Consider the following 15,260-nt stretch of genomic DNA (forward strand, 5'->3'; position numbering starts at 1 on the left):
GTTCAGTTGGTTAAGCGTCAGACTCTTGATTTAGGCTCAGGTCATGATCTCAGAGTTGTGAGACTGAGCCCCAAAATGGGCTCCATGCTCAGTAGGGAGCCTGCTTGGGATTCTCTCTCCCCCTCTTCCCCTCCCTCCTCTCTCTAAAATAAATAAATAAATAAATCTTAAAAAAAAAAGTGTGGTAAGCAATGGCAGCATTATAGATATGTGACAAACCTCCCAAGCTCTTCTTTAAAGGAAACAATAGTCATTTTTGATAATAGACCTTTTGTGAATTTTTTTTAAAAAGGAGAGAAACTCACCCAATCTCATTCTAGTGTTATCATTCCTCTACCAATGAGTACATATGCACATTTAAACCATGTATCTCACCCTCACTCTATGAATGAACCTTTTTAGTTTTTTAAAATAAAATTTATAAATTTTCCTGTTAATAAATTAATATAAATTAATCACAGAGTTTGGGGAAACATGGAAGAGTATAAAGAGGAAAATATAATCATCTACTATCCCACCACCAAGAGACAAATAATTTTAAAGGTGAATTTTCTACATACATAGCTGAGATGGCCCAGTTGATTGAGAAATAACATTTCGGAAAATTTGCATTTATCCTGGAAAAACTGAACACTGGGGGGAGAAAATCAAGTTATAACATTCTCTCTACAAGTCAGTCGTCAAGTAATTAATGCCAAACATATGGATGCCTTTGTTGTTAGGAATTCTTGGTCTATCATCTGAAGAAGTAGTGCCTTTCTCACTTCAGAAAGCTGTGTCTCACAGAATGAAACAAGCCAAGGGGTGTTTGTCTTTCCAAGCAAATTGGGCTCAGTAAAGACAGAAGAGGAGGTACTATCAGTTTTTTCAATACAATTGGAGCCACTGAAACCTCCCATCCATTAGCTATGGTCAAATCCAAACAATCCTGCCAACATCTAGACTCCAGAAACAAAGGGCTCTACTCTTCCCAGGGGCCTTGAATTTACCTGAATTCTTGACGAAGAATTTCCAGAGTCCTAAAGTGTAAACCCTAAGTTTACTACTAATTACTATAATTGTGAGCCAACAGGTATATGGCACCTGAATTCCTCCATCTACATTACTAGAAGTCCATATAAAACCAACTGAATAAGGACTTCCTCTTTACCATCCTCCTGTATTCCTCTGGCCATGCTGATGCTCTTCCTCTGTGTCTCAGTCCCTGAGCTGAGGGCTGACTCTATGAATCTGCAGCAAAGTGGGGACTAGTCTGGGTTGGAAAGGCAGACCTCAGAGATACTAGCATACAGTTAAGGTTGAAGTAATAGGACTAGATCACATCTCCAAGGAAGAGTATGTAGAGTAAGAAAAGGGAAAGACCACGATGGAGACCTGAGGAACCCTTAAAGTCTGGAAAGACATGGTGACTAACAAAAATAGGGGACAAGGAACAGGGGCATGCATGATGGTATCTGTATTCTGAATGCATACTATGTTATCATTATTTGTTATAAAAATCTCCTTTATATTGAATATCTCAATAGCAAGAACTTTGTTTTATTTATCTTTGGGTCTTCTTTAGCACCCAGCAGATGTGTAATTGTATCTACAGAAGAGAGGGTAGAAGAAGGAAAGGGTAGAAGTAGAAAAGAAGGAAAAAAATGGAAGAGATGAAGTGAAACTAGGAAGACAGGAAGGAGAAAAACAACCAAAGAGGTAATATTTCCACAAGGATTCCCTGTGTAGCCTGCTTGTTATAAACAGAACTGTGGTGACCAAGTCATGCTCTGAACCGAAAGAAGCAGAGCAAGAAGCTTGGATACAGAGCATTTCAATGCATATCCAGCAGAATTTACTGCTGAGGAGACTCGAGGCCAACTCCAGGGAACCAGCCTCCAGAGCAGAGTCCTGCGCCCACTCAGAGTACCCAGTGCTTCTACGTGTACCTGAAAAAATAGTGGTAACTTTAGTAAAGTCAAGCTTTCTGAAGTGAAGACATCTTCACTGGTTCTTTAGGCTGCTGAAAGGAAAAGCAATAAAATAGATCTTAGGAACTCAGTTGGCTCAGTACTAAAAAGAAGGCACAAGTGACTTAATAGCAGCCAGATAAATCTGTGTTTACAATTTTCCACTTACAGTGGCTTGCAGGAGATAAGACTGTGAGGTGGCAAAGGGAGAGCAGAAAGGTGCTGCTTCAGAAGGCATTCATACTGCCCTGTTAGTGGATTCCCCACAACAATGGCAAATGATAGCTCCCCAAATGGCTGTGGTCTGCATCATCTAAAAACTCCTACTTATTTTCTCCCAACCAAAGTTTATCTCCACTTCACTTTGTAGGTCCTTGAAGCTAATAAATTATAGAACTACTTGCCCAGGAAAATATTTTTTATGGAAAGAATCTATTGTAATCTAGAGGAAACACTCATTGTCTGAATTCCAACAAACCTGTTCCATGATATGTTTGAGTTCTCACACTCTGCCCAAAACCAAGACATGTACCATGAATAGAAACAGTTTAAGGCCCTTGATCCAAGACTCACACTGTATTGCAAATTCAGTTCTCTACTTGGAAGGTTGGGTGAGGGAACAGGGAGGTTCAGAAAAATCTTTTTATCTGGCCATACTTGAAACTCTTTGTTTAGTCTGAAGAAATCCAAATGATACAGTACTTAAGATTCTGTACTTTTTCACTTTGGCTTTGTGTATGCTGCATGCACCAAAAAACTGTCAAAGTACAAAACTCATTTCTAGAACAACTTAGAGCCAGCCCACACCAAACAATGAATTAAAATACTGTGTTGCTTTTCTGTAGTTCCTTCTGAGCACAACATTAATTTTCTGGGTACTTACAGGAATTTCCTTAACAACTCAGTCAGATAATACTTGCCCCCATTTTCCAAATGAAAAACTATTTTGAAAAATGGCATAGCATAGCCTATTTTATGGGGTCCTCATTACCTATCCAATTTTCCCCTCCACTTACCTTCCTATCACTCCCCTCCAAGAGAGGCATGAAAAACCAACCACTTCTTTACAGCATGCATACATATACATACACAAGCATAGATACCCACTGTGTGGACTGCACTTTCTTATTTTCTATAGTCTTGATACTCTGGCATTTCGGGTGCTGATCTTAGTAAGACTGTCCCTCCCAGGACTAATTCCTAGAGATAACACATTCCTTCCCTGGGAGAGAGCCTTTAATGAACAAACTAACCAATCCAGAGTCCATATTCCCAAACTTCTCCTTCATCAAATTCTCAAACACCAAGCCAATGATCCCCTTGCCTTAAGTCACCCCAGGGCCAGGTACCAGACAACTAGGAACCACAGTTATAACCCTGATGCCACCCAAATTACACAAATTATTCAATCCTAAACTTAGGGTACCTTCCCTGTTTCACCCATTTCTTCCCAGCAAAATCCCAGTAAAGGTTCTGAGCCCTATCTGCCTCCTGATTAATCCTGTTGTTTCCCTGTATGGCCTTGCATGGCCTGGTATGCTATGCCTTGTGTTTCTAGGGATCTGTGAGTATAAAATTCTTCCTCTGTAACAATCATTTCTGGGTCTGTGTGTCTTACCATACCTGATAAGAACAAATTGTGGGTACATTTTTAACATATCCACATTCTGATAAAATCCAATAACCTAAGTGTTTTAGAATTCACTCGCTTTTACTAGGTCACCTAAAAATAGAGGGACAAGGATGAGAAATTCTAGTTCAAGGCTCTAATCACTAGGGAAGAAAGCATCCTCTAAGTACTATCTTAAATCTCATTCTATCTAACTGCAAATGAGAGTCCTTACTTTAAGTGCTAGGCCTGTGAACACAATTGTATTTTTATGAATCTGTTTATATAACATGTACATGCACATGTGCTGTGAGCTTCCCAAGGCCAAGCATGATAACTCACACTTTTTTGCTTCTCCTAGCACAGGGAAGGATCACATTGCATAAACAGTATTTTTTAGTGATTAATACATGGCCACTGAAGTTACAGTTTGGACCAAGTTGTGGATCTGTTACTTACTACCTTAAGCAAGAAGTTAACTCATGGCTCAATTTCGTCAACTATAAAATAGATATAATGATATGGCATACCTCATACAATTAAATTAGTAATATATGTAATAAACTTAGCAAAATTCCTAGAATACAGAAAGCTTTCAATAGGGGCACCTGGGTGGCTCAGTCGATTAAGCATCCGACTCTTGATTTTGGCTCAGGTCATGATCTTAGAGTCGTGAGATCAAGCCCCACATGGGTCTCCCCGCTAGGTGTGGAGCCTGCTTAAGATTCCCTCTCTCCCTCTCCCTCTGCCCCCCCACCACTCACACACAAGTGCATGCTCTCTCTCTCTCTAAAATAAAATAAAAATTAAAAATTAAAAAAGGAAAGCCTTTGATATATATTTTCTAATATTATTGTGGTGGGTACTTTAAAGCCACAGGTTAAATAGCACTTAAGACAAAGTCTCTTCTTACTATGGTCATATTGTTTACACCTACCCATCAGTTTAATTAGGAAAAATAAAACAGAAAGAATATTTATTAAGTAATTTCTGTAAATCAGACACTGAGCTAGACCCTTTGCTTTACTTCATCTAATCTTCTTACAAACACTATGAGGTAACATCATATCTGCCCTACAAATGAGGTGACTAAAGCTCAGAAAGACCAGTCTCTTCATAATAACCCAACTTTTAAGTAGCAGAGTCAGGATTTGAATAAAAATCTGTCTAATTCTCAAGCCCACTGGTCCTTGTTTCCTCCCAAGTAGAACTGAAATCCAACATCCTAGGAAAGTTCAATTATTATGGGAGCTTCTGGGAACTGGCAGAGAGCAGAGATAATATAGTGATATGCTCCTTGGCAGAGAAAATATCCAGGGTTGCCCCTTTGTAAAGAAAAAAACATGGGAATAGAGATAGAAGCACTGAGAGGAAATATGAAAAGGCAGAAGTAGATGAAACAAGAACTGGAAGAATTTAGAAATGAAGTAGAAAAAAAATTATAGTATCACACAAACGAAGTTTACATTAAATGCAGCAATAAGGAGAGTAAACCCTGACACAGATACAGTAAAACACATGGAGGATGTGGTTAGAAAAGTGAGTAAAATAAAATGGAAGTAAAAAAATGATTAAAAAAAAAGTTCAGAGAAGAAGATGATAAATATGGAAGAAACTAAGAAAACATGAGTGAAAGTGACATTCCTGAAGAAGAAAACCCAAATAATGGAATAGAAAAATATTTCAAGATACAATTCAAAGTGACTTCTACTCACTATCTCAGGTAGCATCCTCCTAGGACAAGTTAGTTCTTGCAGGGGGATTTTGTCATTCTCTACAGAGTTAGACCAAATCAAGCTCTTCTTCAAATGCAGCTCTATCAGCCAATCCCAAGACTGCAATGGTTTGGATAATAAAATTGAGTCCTCAGGTAGAAAAGCTATATACATTTTTTCCAAAAGAAAGATTAATCTACAAATTAAAATTAAAAGATACATCTCATCCCTAGAAAAAATATCAGAACAATTGTTCAACTTCAAAGATGAAAAAGAATCCTTTTAGTATCCTGAAAAAAAAATCAAGTCACTTATAGAGGGTGAAAAAAAAATCAGTGCTAGAAAACAGTAAAGCAATGCCAACAAAGTCCTCAAGAAAAGAAAGTGTGACCCAAGAATTTTATTATCCACCAATACAAGTGTAAAAACAATAGGTAAACGCTTCTGAAAATGCAAGAGTTCAGTGGCTATAGTTTTTCACTTGTGGAAGCTACTAGAAACAAAGTATTACTTAACCACAAGAACTGAAATTCTTCATTAAAAGAACTGCTGGTTATTTTGTGTATTTCATCCAGTCAACCAAAGGAGAATAACTAGAACAAATATGGGCATTTATTTACACAACAGAAGGTAAATGTTATAAATCCTGGGAATGTATATGTGATAAAATTAATAACATATTTAAAGTAAAGGAGAAGGGAAGATACGTGGTGACATCAGTACAACTGTGTTTGGCTCTTGTACAGTCAGAATTAAAGACCCCAACCACAAATCCAAGGGGTGGACCCTGGAAGCCAGAACACAAGGAGAAAGTTGTAAGTAACTATTTCCCATCAGACCTCAGCCCTGACAAGAAAACTGTGGTCGGAGAGCCTCAATGAGGGAACTCTAAGGAACTTTCAACAGTGTCCCAGGAGAGTGTCAGTGTTTGGACATCTGTTGTCTTAGGCTGGATTACTGAGAAGCAGACCCTAAAATGAGGGTTCATGTGCAAGTAAGTGATTTATTAAGGAAGTACACTCAGAGAATCTGGTAAGGGTGGGGAAGGGGTAGATAGGAAAGGAAAAGAGAAGAAGCCAAGGGAGGATACGATTTTCAGCATAGTCTCAGCCTCAATGCTGATCTTGAAGGGAACTCTGGAGCATAAATTACATCTCAAGAGTTTGTCCCCTCTTGTACCAAGGGAATAATAAGGCTTTTGTTCTCCTGTTCCAGTCACTCACTAGCTGTGAGGGAAAGGAGGAAGACATAAACTTCCAGACTACCAGGTTCCTGTACAGATCTCTACACTTTTGGGGGAAGAGACTACAGTAGCCCAAGGGTGTTCCCATAAAGAAAGTTGCAGAGGCAACCCCCCCGCCCCAGCCCACCAACCCTGGAAGAGCCGAGAAAACAGGGTGAGTGTAGAGGAGCAGCAGAAGAGCAAGGCTGGGAAATGTGGGAAGCCAGGCTAAGCCCCAAAGCACATCTGAGCCAGAGCCAAGTCCCAGCTAGCTAAGGGGAGATGTTTCCATTGGGAAGAGAGAATGATGTTTTGATTCTATATTAACCCATACTCTTTAAATGAAAGTGAGACTATCTATTAATACCTAAAAGTGACTAATAAAACTAAGGGATGTATCAGAGAATTCATCCATGGGCAGGCAAAGAAACAACAGTAAATTTCAAGAGTTGATGCTGAGCAGAAATAAAGTTACTTGTTTATACCCTCCAACTACAACTCATTCAAAAAACTGCTTACACATGTGTGCTATATACCCCATAAATTTGCTTATATTCACATAGGTTAGCTTTGGAAAAATATGCAACAAATCAGTAACAGCAGTTACCCCTGGGAAAGGGAACCAGGTGACTTTGAGGCAGTCAATAATTTATTTAAAAAAATAAAATCATTTAATTTCAAAATCTTTTAACTAATAAGGAAAACAAGCAAACAAAATCAAATGGGAAAGTACCTTGAGTTCTATGCACTACACAATAAATGAATAGTATTCTTGCACAGAACATTCACCTAAGTATCCTCACTGCAACTCAAAGTAAATGTGAATCACCTACCACTACACATCTATTAGAATGGATAAAATTACAAAGTCTGACCATACCAAGTGTTGGCTAGGGTGTGGAGGAACTGGAACTCTCATACATGCTGGTGAGACTATAAAATGATGCAATCACTTCAGAAAACAGTTTGACAGTTTATTCAAAAAATTATATATATACCAACCATAGGATCTAGCCATTCTATACCTAAGTATTTACCCCAGAGAAAAGGGAAACTATGTCCATACAAGACTTACACACAAATAGTAACAGCTTTATTTGTAATAGCCAAAAAATAAGAGCAACCCAAACATCAAATCAACAGCTGAATGAATAAAATGTGGTAGAGTATACCATGGAGTACTACTCAACAATAAAAAGAAATAACTATTAAGGCATATAATATCAATGGCTGAGGGGATCTTATGGGCCAGGCACGTTACACTGTTTCATTTTAGCCTCATGGGGACCCTATAAGCTAAGTACTACTCTCTTGAGTTGAGAAAACTGAAGCTTAGGGAAGTAAGCAATTTGTCTGGGCTCATACAGTTGGACATAGACCAAGCCAGTCTCACAGAGAGTTTTCACACACACACTTTACTCAGCAGAGTGCTTTGGGTTCCTTCAACCCATCAACCTCTTCCAGGTGAAGCTGTACCATCTTTAGGAGATGACCTCCAAAAATGGGAAGGGGTTCAGAGTTTATGGGGAGAGGGTAACTGTAAAGGAGAAAGAAACTTTTTCTTTTTACAGATAATGCCCCAGAGGACTCACCCTTTCTTATCACTCAGCTCCAAATTTTCAAGTCTTAATCTTGATGTGTCAGATCTGGGGACCTGTTCAAGTGCTCCCCAGAGAGGCTGCCCTTCTGTCTCAAGACACAGGTCCATACAAGCAGCAGCTCCACCTGGGCACCTATTACCAAAGCAAGCTGCAATTTGATATTCTCTTACTGTTTACTTCTGCCTTAATTACAGGGTGGGGGAAAGAGCACCTAAAGTTTGCCAAAAACTTCAGTGATTTTTTTTTTTTTAAGTTCCTTCCTTTCTTTCCAGTTGTTCAACTCTGTTGGGAAAGGCAAAAGGAATGCTTTCAGAACTGAGTTTGCTGCTGAGTTGCCAGGGTTTAGAGATCTCTGCAAAGGTCATTGTTTTCTGTAAAGGTCATTGTCTTTTCATGAAAACCCCGGCAAAGCATGCCAATGCAGGAAAACCACCAGCTTGCCAAATGTCCAGTGTCCCAGTCACCTGCTCTTCCTGCCCTAGGAAGGATGTGGATGATCTCTGGAGTAAAGACATTGGATTGGTTTTGTTCCTTTCTTGCTCTTAAATCAGCTGCAAAATGCATGAACAAAGCACACACAGTACAATTCTCAGAGCCCTGTGCAGCCTCCTCGTCAAACACCAGCAGCTGCTGGGTGTAGCACGGACCAAGATAAGCAATATGACATTTGTGGCCATTCTACACTGCATCCTGAGTGTAGATCATTGTCTTTCAATGGAATTTCTGGGGTTTCAAGCCTTGAAGGATACCCCACCAGTGAAAATACGGAGTGAGGGTGAGTTCCGGGCAGGGGGTCCTGGGTGGGGTGGGGGGTGTACAGCAGGAATGGCAGGCAGAATCAAGAAACCCAATCACGAGTTACTTGCTCTTTGGAAAAGCAGCTCTGTTAACAAGAGAATTAGGGCAGGATGATTTTGGCAAGCCTCATGTTATGTTAGCTGCACAAACTTTTCCTTTCCTCTTATGCTGCCTCTTAATAATTGGGTGGGAGCTTCTTTTCACATTTGACAAAGAGGCGATTCCTGTCAGATGTTTTTCAGAGGGGTTCCACCTCAGGTTTGCCAAGCACACACAATTCCAGATGCAACTCAGAGTCTATTTAGTTTGAGAAGATTCAACTTTGCAGCTTTCTTGCCATTGGCAGGGTTTTCACTCTCTTCCTTTTCTCACGGTTTTCTCACATTACTTTAAGGGAATCTTAACCTTATCTCCACACCAGGTCTTCATAAAAAATATAATGGAGTGAAGAAAACACTCAGAGTGTTACCGGCGGCAGGTGGCATCTAGCTGGAAGCTGCCAAACCATATGAACGTGTCCTAATTGGAGACATTTCCGTTCCCCCACTGGGTGCCTCTAATTTACCTCTCTATAGGCAGATATTAATTTTCATACCCATGGTGGGGCTTGATGGAGGAAATTACTTCAACTACTTCCTTTCCATCTTCCTGCCTATTCCAATAGCCTCTTTGTCTCCTTCCCTTCCTCCCACAGCCCTGCTTCTGCCACCGATCAGCAAGCAACAAATACAAATATAGCTCTCAGTGGTGTTCCTGCATCTAAAAGACAGGTCCCCATAAACAGTCTGCACAGACCCCATTCCAATCCCTGCACCCAGGCCACTACCCCTAAGAGTGTTCTCATCACCATATGAGGCTAGGGCCAAGATGGGTATTAAATATTACAGGGCTATGGTGGAGAAATTGCCCCCATACTGATCATGCAAAAAAAAAAAAAAAAAAAGGGTAAAAGAAAAAATGAAAAAAAAAATCCTCTCCAAAGAAAATATCCCTAGAAAAAGTTTGTTTAAAAAAGGTGATGAAACATATAAAACTTTCACTTAATATAGATTATTTAAATATATGTGTACATATCCTTTCCTCCATCCCTTTCATTCATTCATTTAATTTATACCCATTTAGAGTATATTATATGCCAAGCACCATTCTAGGCACTGGAGATTTGGCAGAAAAGAAACTAAATTCCCTGCCCTGGGATATAAAGAAAAAGTAAGTAAAGAGGGAGACAGAAAGTGATGGACACTGGGAATTTTAGATAGGCATTCATGGAGGACCTCACTGAGAAGGTGACAGCTGAGCAGAGACCTCAAGGAAGTGAGATATGAGCCATAAAGATATCTGAGAGAACACTCCATGCAGAGGGGAAAGCAAATGTAAATGTCCTGGGGTGAGAGTGACCTTGGTACACTCAAGGAACAGCAAGGAGGCCATTGTGGTTGGAGTAGAAGGAACAAGGAGAAAGGAAAAGGAAACAAGGTCACAGATGAGGGGACCATGATAGTGTAGGCTCAGAATGAAATTGGCAGACTGGCAAGTTCTGAGCAGAGGAGAGATGCCATCTAAATCATGGTGTAGAAAGATCTCTTTGGCTGCTGGGTAGGAAGAGATTGAGTAGACAGGGATAGAAACAGGTAGCCCAGTTCAGAGGTAACTGCAGTAATCCAGGGAGTAGGTGATGGTGCTGGGATAAGGTGGTAACAGTAGAGGTAGCAGGAGACGAGAGTTTCTGGATATAATGAGAAGACAGAGCTACAGGATTTGCTGATGTATTGGGTTGACTGCATGTTCTTGGTACTGAAACATCAGAAACGGGGGCCTCTTGAATTCTGGAGCTTAGGCAAGGGGCAAAGTCTCCATTTACTGAGTACCTGCTATGTGCCAGTTGCAGCCTTAGGTACTTTCACAAAAAAATTCCTCCTTATAAGTCTACAGTAGGTTTGACTATTTCCATTTCACAGATGAGGAAAGGGAAATAGATCTGAGTCAGTGTCAGCCAGAACCCAGAGCCCATCACCCTGAGCCCCTTATAGAGGGACATCCCCTGGGGGTGTGCAGAGCAGAAGGCTTGGTGGGTGTCCATGAGCTCAGCAGGAGTGGGCACCAAAGTTAGGGAGACCTGACATCCTCCCTGACTGCTGTGGCTTCTCATCAGAACTCCAGGGTGGAGCTGCAAGTCCAGAGTGTGACCCAGCCCTGAGCTTCCTCAAGGGGATCCAGGATGCAATTGCTAGGACTGCAGTTGCCAGAGGTGGGAAAGCCTACTGGGCAAAGGCAGGAGATCTTGGTGACCCTTCCAAGCCCAAGCCCAGCTTTGCTGTACAGACAGGGAGGGCACCACCAGCTTCTGCCAGTAGTCCCTGCAGCCAAAGCTGCCTGAAATTCAGACTTTCCACATTTTGGTCTCCACACCCCAAAAGTTTCAGCTAGCCATCCTGGGAGGAGCCCAGACGTTGCTGTCTGAAGGCCAGCAAGTGTTGTTTGGAGGAAATGGGCCCACTCAACCCAAGTGCACCTGCACTGGGCGTAATGTATTTCTCCTCTGGTTGCCAGAGCAACAAAAACAACAGTAACTACTGAAACCCCCTTAACACCACAGCTCAGACTGACCCTGATCAACAGAAGCCATCTCTGCATCCTGGTGTCTTCCATGTTCTCCTGCCCATCTACACGTCTCTGCTCTGATACCAAGAACTTACCCAATCCTTGCACTGAGCTGAAACTGTTATCAAAGCTTGATAAGCTGTGCTCTTCCTGGTACGCCTGGGTTTCTCTGATCCCCAGACTCCAGAGAGAGGGTAGAAGCCTGGATCCAGGCATGGAGCACAATGTCCGTCTGAGGGAGGGCTCCCTGGAGGCTCTTCTTTGGAACTGCTGCATGGCCTACTTTATTCCAAACCCAAGACAAATGTGCAGTCTCCCTAGGTGTGGCCATGGCTACAGACCCCAGAGTTTGTGCCCCAACATACATGGGTCTGGCTACTTCCCTTATTAATAAATCCCATATCATGAGAGGCACTGGTGCTATAGGTTCAGCCATTTTCAAAGGAATTAGTATCCTCATCCCACACAAGGAAGGTCCTACTCTCAGAAGACAAGTGATTTATGGTAATTTCTGATACCAATCTATTGCTATGAAAGTGCCTGGGGAATGGACAACTTGTCCTGCCTGTTAATTCACAAATGGGCATCATAAGCCACAGCATGTTTGCTCTGAAGCAACGTATACAACCCCAGCCTCAAAACCATGGTTACAGTGTGCTTGACTGGCTCACGTTTCCTCTCTGAGGCTGCAACAGAGCATCTCATGCTGCATCATGAGACTGGATACCAGGGTCCTTCCCTCCATTCTATTAGGATCCACCACAGGAATTATCCTGAGGGTGAGGGAAAAGGGTACCTCTGTGTTATTTCTTTAGTTCTCTGAAATCCCACAAGTTAGATACAGCATTTCCTACACATTACAAATGAGAAAATCAAAGTTCAGAGAGACTAAGTGACTTGCCTCAGATCACAGTAGGAGGACCAAATACCAGGACCAAGACTTAAATCCAGATTTCCTATTCCACTTTATACTCCAGTGGTTTATTAAAGGGCTTAAAAGGGGGGCTCCATTTCTTGATTATTCCACACAATAAACCAAGGCATATATGCCAAGCCCTATCTTTTAAATTATTTTTTTCAGCTCTCTATATAATAATGTCCTCTGCACTTTAATAGGCACTTAGATGAGTGACAAAATGAAAGAGAGCTCTTACTGAAAATCGACTTTCAGTTTCCATTCTTTTTGCAAATTTTTGCAGAGAGCATCGCTTATATACAGAACGCTTTGGCGATTACAATGCCATGATACATAGTTCCTCTACTCATCAAACCTGCAATAGGGCTGGGAAGATAAGACATGGACCCAAATAATTATCATACCAATCAGATATGGTTTGGACCCCAAGAGAATGGTGCCTTGTAGGGTACTGAGAGGTCCAAGGGGTGAGACATCACTTCTGTTTGACATAATCAAGGAAGGATTCCTGGAGGGGTGACTTTAAAGCTGAGCCTTAACTGTCACACAGAATTTTCATAGAGATTGAGGAGTTTCACTTTAAAAAACATCCAGTTAAACACTATATTCAGATTTTTACCCCACCCCCCAAATTTTGATATAAATAATAATAATAGTATTTCCAATATCATTCTGCAACATGTCCCTTGACAAGGAACATCTCCCAAGAGAGAAAAAGTACCAGTACCCAGAGAAATAGAACCAAGCAGCCCAGTTCATCTGACTCTATCCTAAGCCCATGCAAAAATGGGTGACAGACTTCCCCACATATTGTACCATCCTCTCTTCCCTCACTGTCTGGTGCCTGCCTGCCTACAGCAGCCAGTAAAAAGCTTGGAACTGCTGTGGAGGGCTGTGAAATCAGTAGGGCACTCATTTCTTAAGACAGAACAAGAAAGGCCTTGTACAAACAGTTGATTCCAGGACCATTTCCCCCAAAGACCAAGGTTTTTCTCCCATCTTCTACTATGATTTTGCAACTCTAATTCTTTCTCTTTCATTGATCTCCTGCATCTGTCTTGTACTTTTTAAAAAAGTTTTTATTTAAGTAATCTCTACACCCTACGTGGGGGCTCAAACTCACAACCCTGAGATCAAGAGTCACATGCTCTTCCAACTGAGCCAGCCAGGTGCCCCTCCTGTATCTGTCTTTAACAGAGCAGATGACCATTTAATCCAGAAAACCAGTTTGCTATCCTGGGGAAAACTGAGGGCACCAACCAAGCATGGGATGTGTCTGGTTTGTACTTAGTTCTCCCTAAGAAAGACCTTGTCCTTTCTCCATTCAATCTAATTATTTCATACCTAAGTCACTGAACTACAGCTCGAACAGCACCCTTTCAGGGAAACCATTTCCCCTCTACACACCTATATCTAGGTCAGGTTTCCCTATTACATAGTCTCATTTGAGGTCTCTTTCCTACTTTGTAGTTATATGTTAGTATGTATCTCCTACACCAAATCTTAATCTCCATGAAGGCAAGTCCTGCCTAAAATTATCATCATGTCAGACACATGGAAGGTACTCTACAAATAATTGTGGACCAAACCACTGAGTGGCAGCCTGACACAGTGGTAAATGGAGTCAGACAGACCTTGGTTGGAATATCAGCTTCAACACTTCCTAGTCAGACAATTAATTATACCTCACATGTCTCAGCTTTCCCTTCTGCAAAATGAGGGTGACAACACATATTTCACACAATTATTACAAGAAAAAAATATAAGAGCATCTAGTCAGAACTCTGCTCCCAGTAATATTAGTTTCTTCACCTGCTTTATCAACTGAACTAGATCACCATGGCTCCCAGGGTACCTCTGACCTTGACCCTCAGGCCACACAGATTTTTTTTTTTCATAAACCCCAAAGCCCACCCTAGAGTTAAAGATTACAAAATGCTCTCTGGGGCTATCTGAAGCTGAGTCAAGAGGTTCCATTCCTCCTCTGTGTCTGTCAGGATTCTAAGCTGGCATTTAGAAACCAACTCTTGTTCATTTAAGCAGAAAAGTAGTTGATGGAAAGCATGGAAACTCAGAGTTCCTAGGAGAGTGAGAAACCAGGCCCAGAGGCTGTCTACCAAGAACAACACCCCAAATTAGGCCACAAGGCTGGTCCAGTGAGGCACTGCTGACATCACTACTGTTCACAGACCTTGTAACAGGTACTATGTGCATAGCCAGCACTGGACACCAGATGCTGGCTCTGGAACCACAGTTCCTGTTGCCTCTAGAAACTAAATATAGTGTCACTGCTGTCCCACCCTCACCAGAATGGGATCCACCAGGTGCCTGTTTTTACTCTGAGTCAAAGTCTTAAGAAAGGTACTTCCGATTGGTGGAGCCTGGGTTAACCTGCCCAGAACCTAGCTGCAAAAGTAGGCTGAGAAAACATGAGTCTGCTGTGTTCAGCTTCTCTATGAGAGAAGGCTCTGCCTTATCAGGTAGGGAATTTCCCTCTAAAGGAGAGGGGCTTAGTCACTGTGATCCCAAAGGAATGATAATTGCCTGGAATATGCCCAGGCAAATTCCTGTCTCCTGGGTTTCTCCACACCATACCCTTGCTAGCCTTGTGGACTGAGCCCCCTAACTAACTGCTCCCCACATACAAGCATTTTCTAGGTGACTCCTTCCTGTCTCATATTCCTGTTGATCTAAAATATTTCTAAACTACTATATAAATATGAAATTGTTTTCATTCTCTAAATTTCACATTTACATAATATTTTAGGGAAGATTTCTTTCTCTCATGTGGTCACCTGTGTAAATGTCTAAAACAGCCAATCTTGGTGAACATAATGCTCTTAATATGG

At 41.3% G+C, this 15,260-nt stretch overlaps 1 protein-coding gene across 7 annotated transcripts in view; it reads right to left on the reverse strand.

Moving 5' to 3' along the window:
• ANKRD55 (ankyrin repeat domain 55) overlaps positions 1–15,260 on the reverse strand; it is a 491,618-nt gene that overhangs the window by 401,640 nt on the left and 74,718 nt on the right. The window lies entirely within an intron of this gene.

This window comes from Eumetopias jubatus, unplaced genomic scaffold (genome assembly GCF_037043125.1).
Source record: "Eumetopias jubatus isolate StellerSeaLion01/CBP00866 unplaced genomic scaffold, mEumJub1_p1.0 scaffold_5, whole genome shotgun sequence".
NCBI lineage: Eukaryota > Metazoa > Chordata > Mammalia > Carnivora > Otariidae > Eumetopias > Eumetopias jubatus.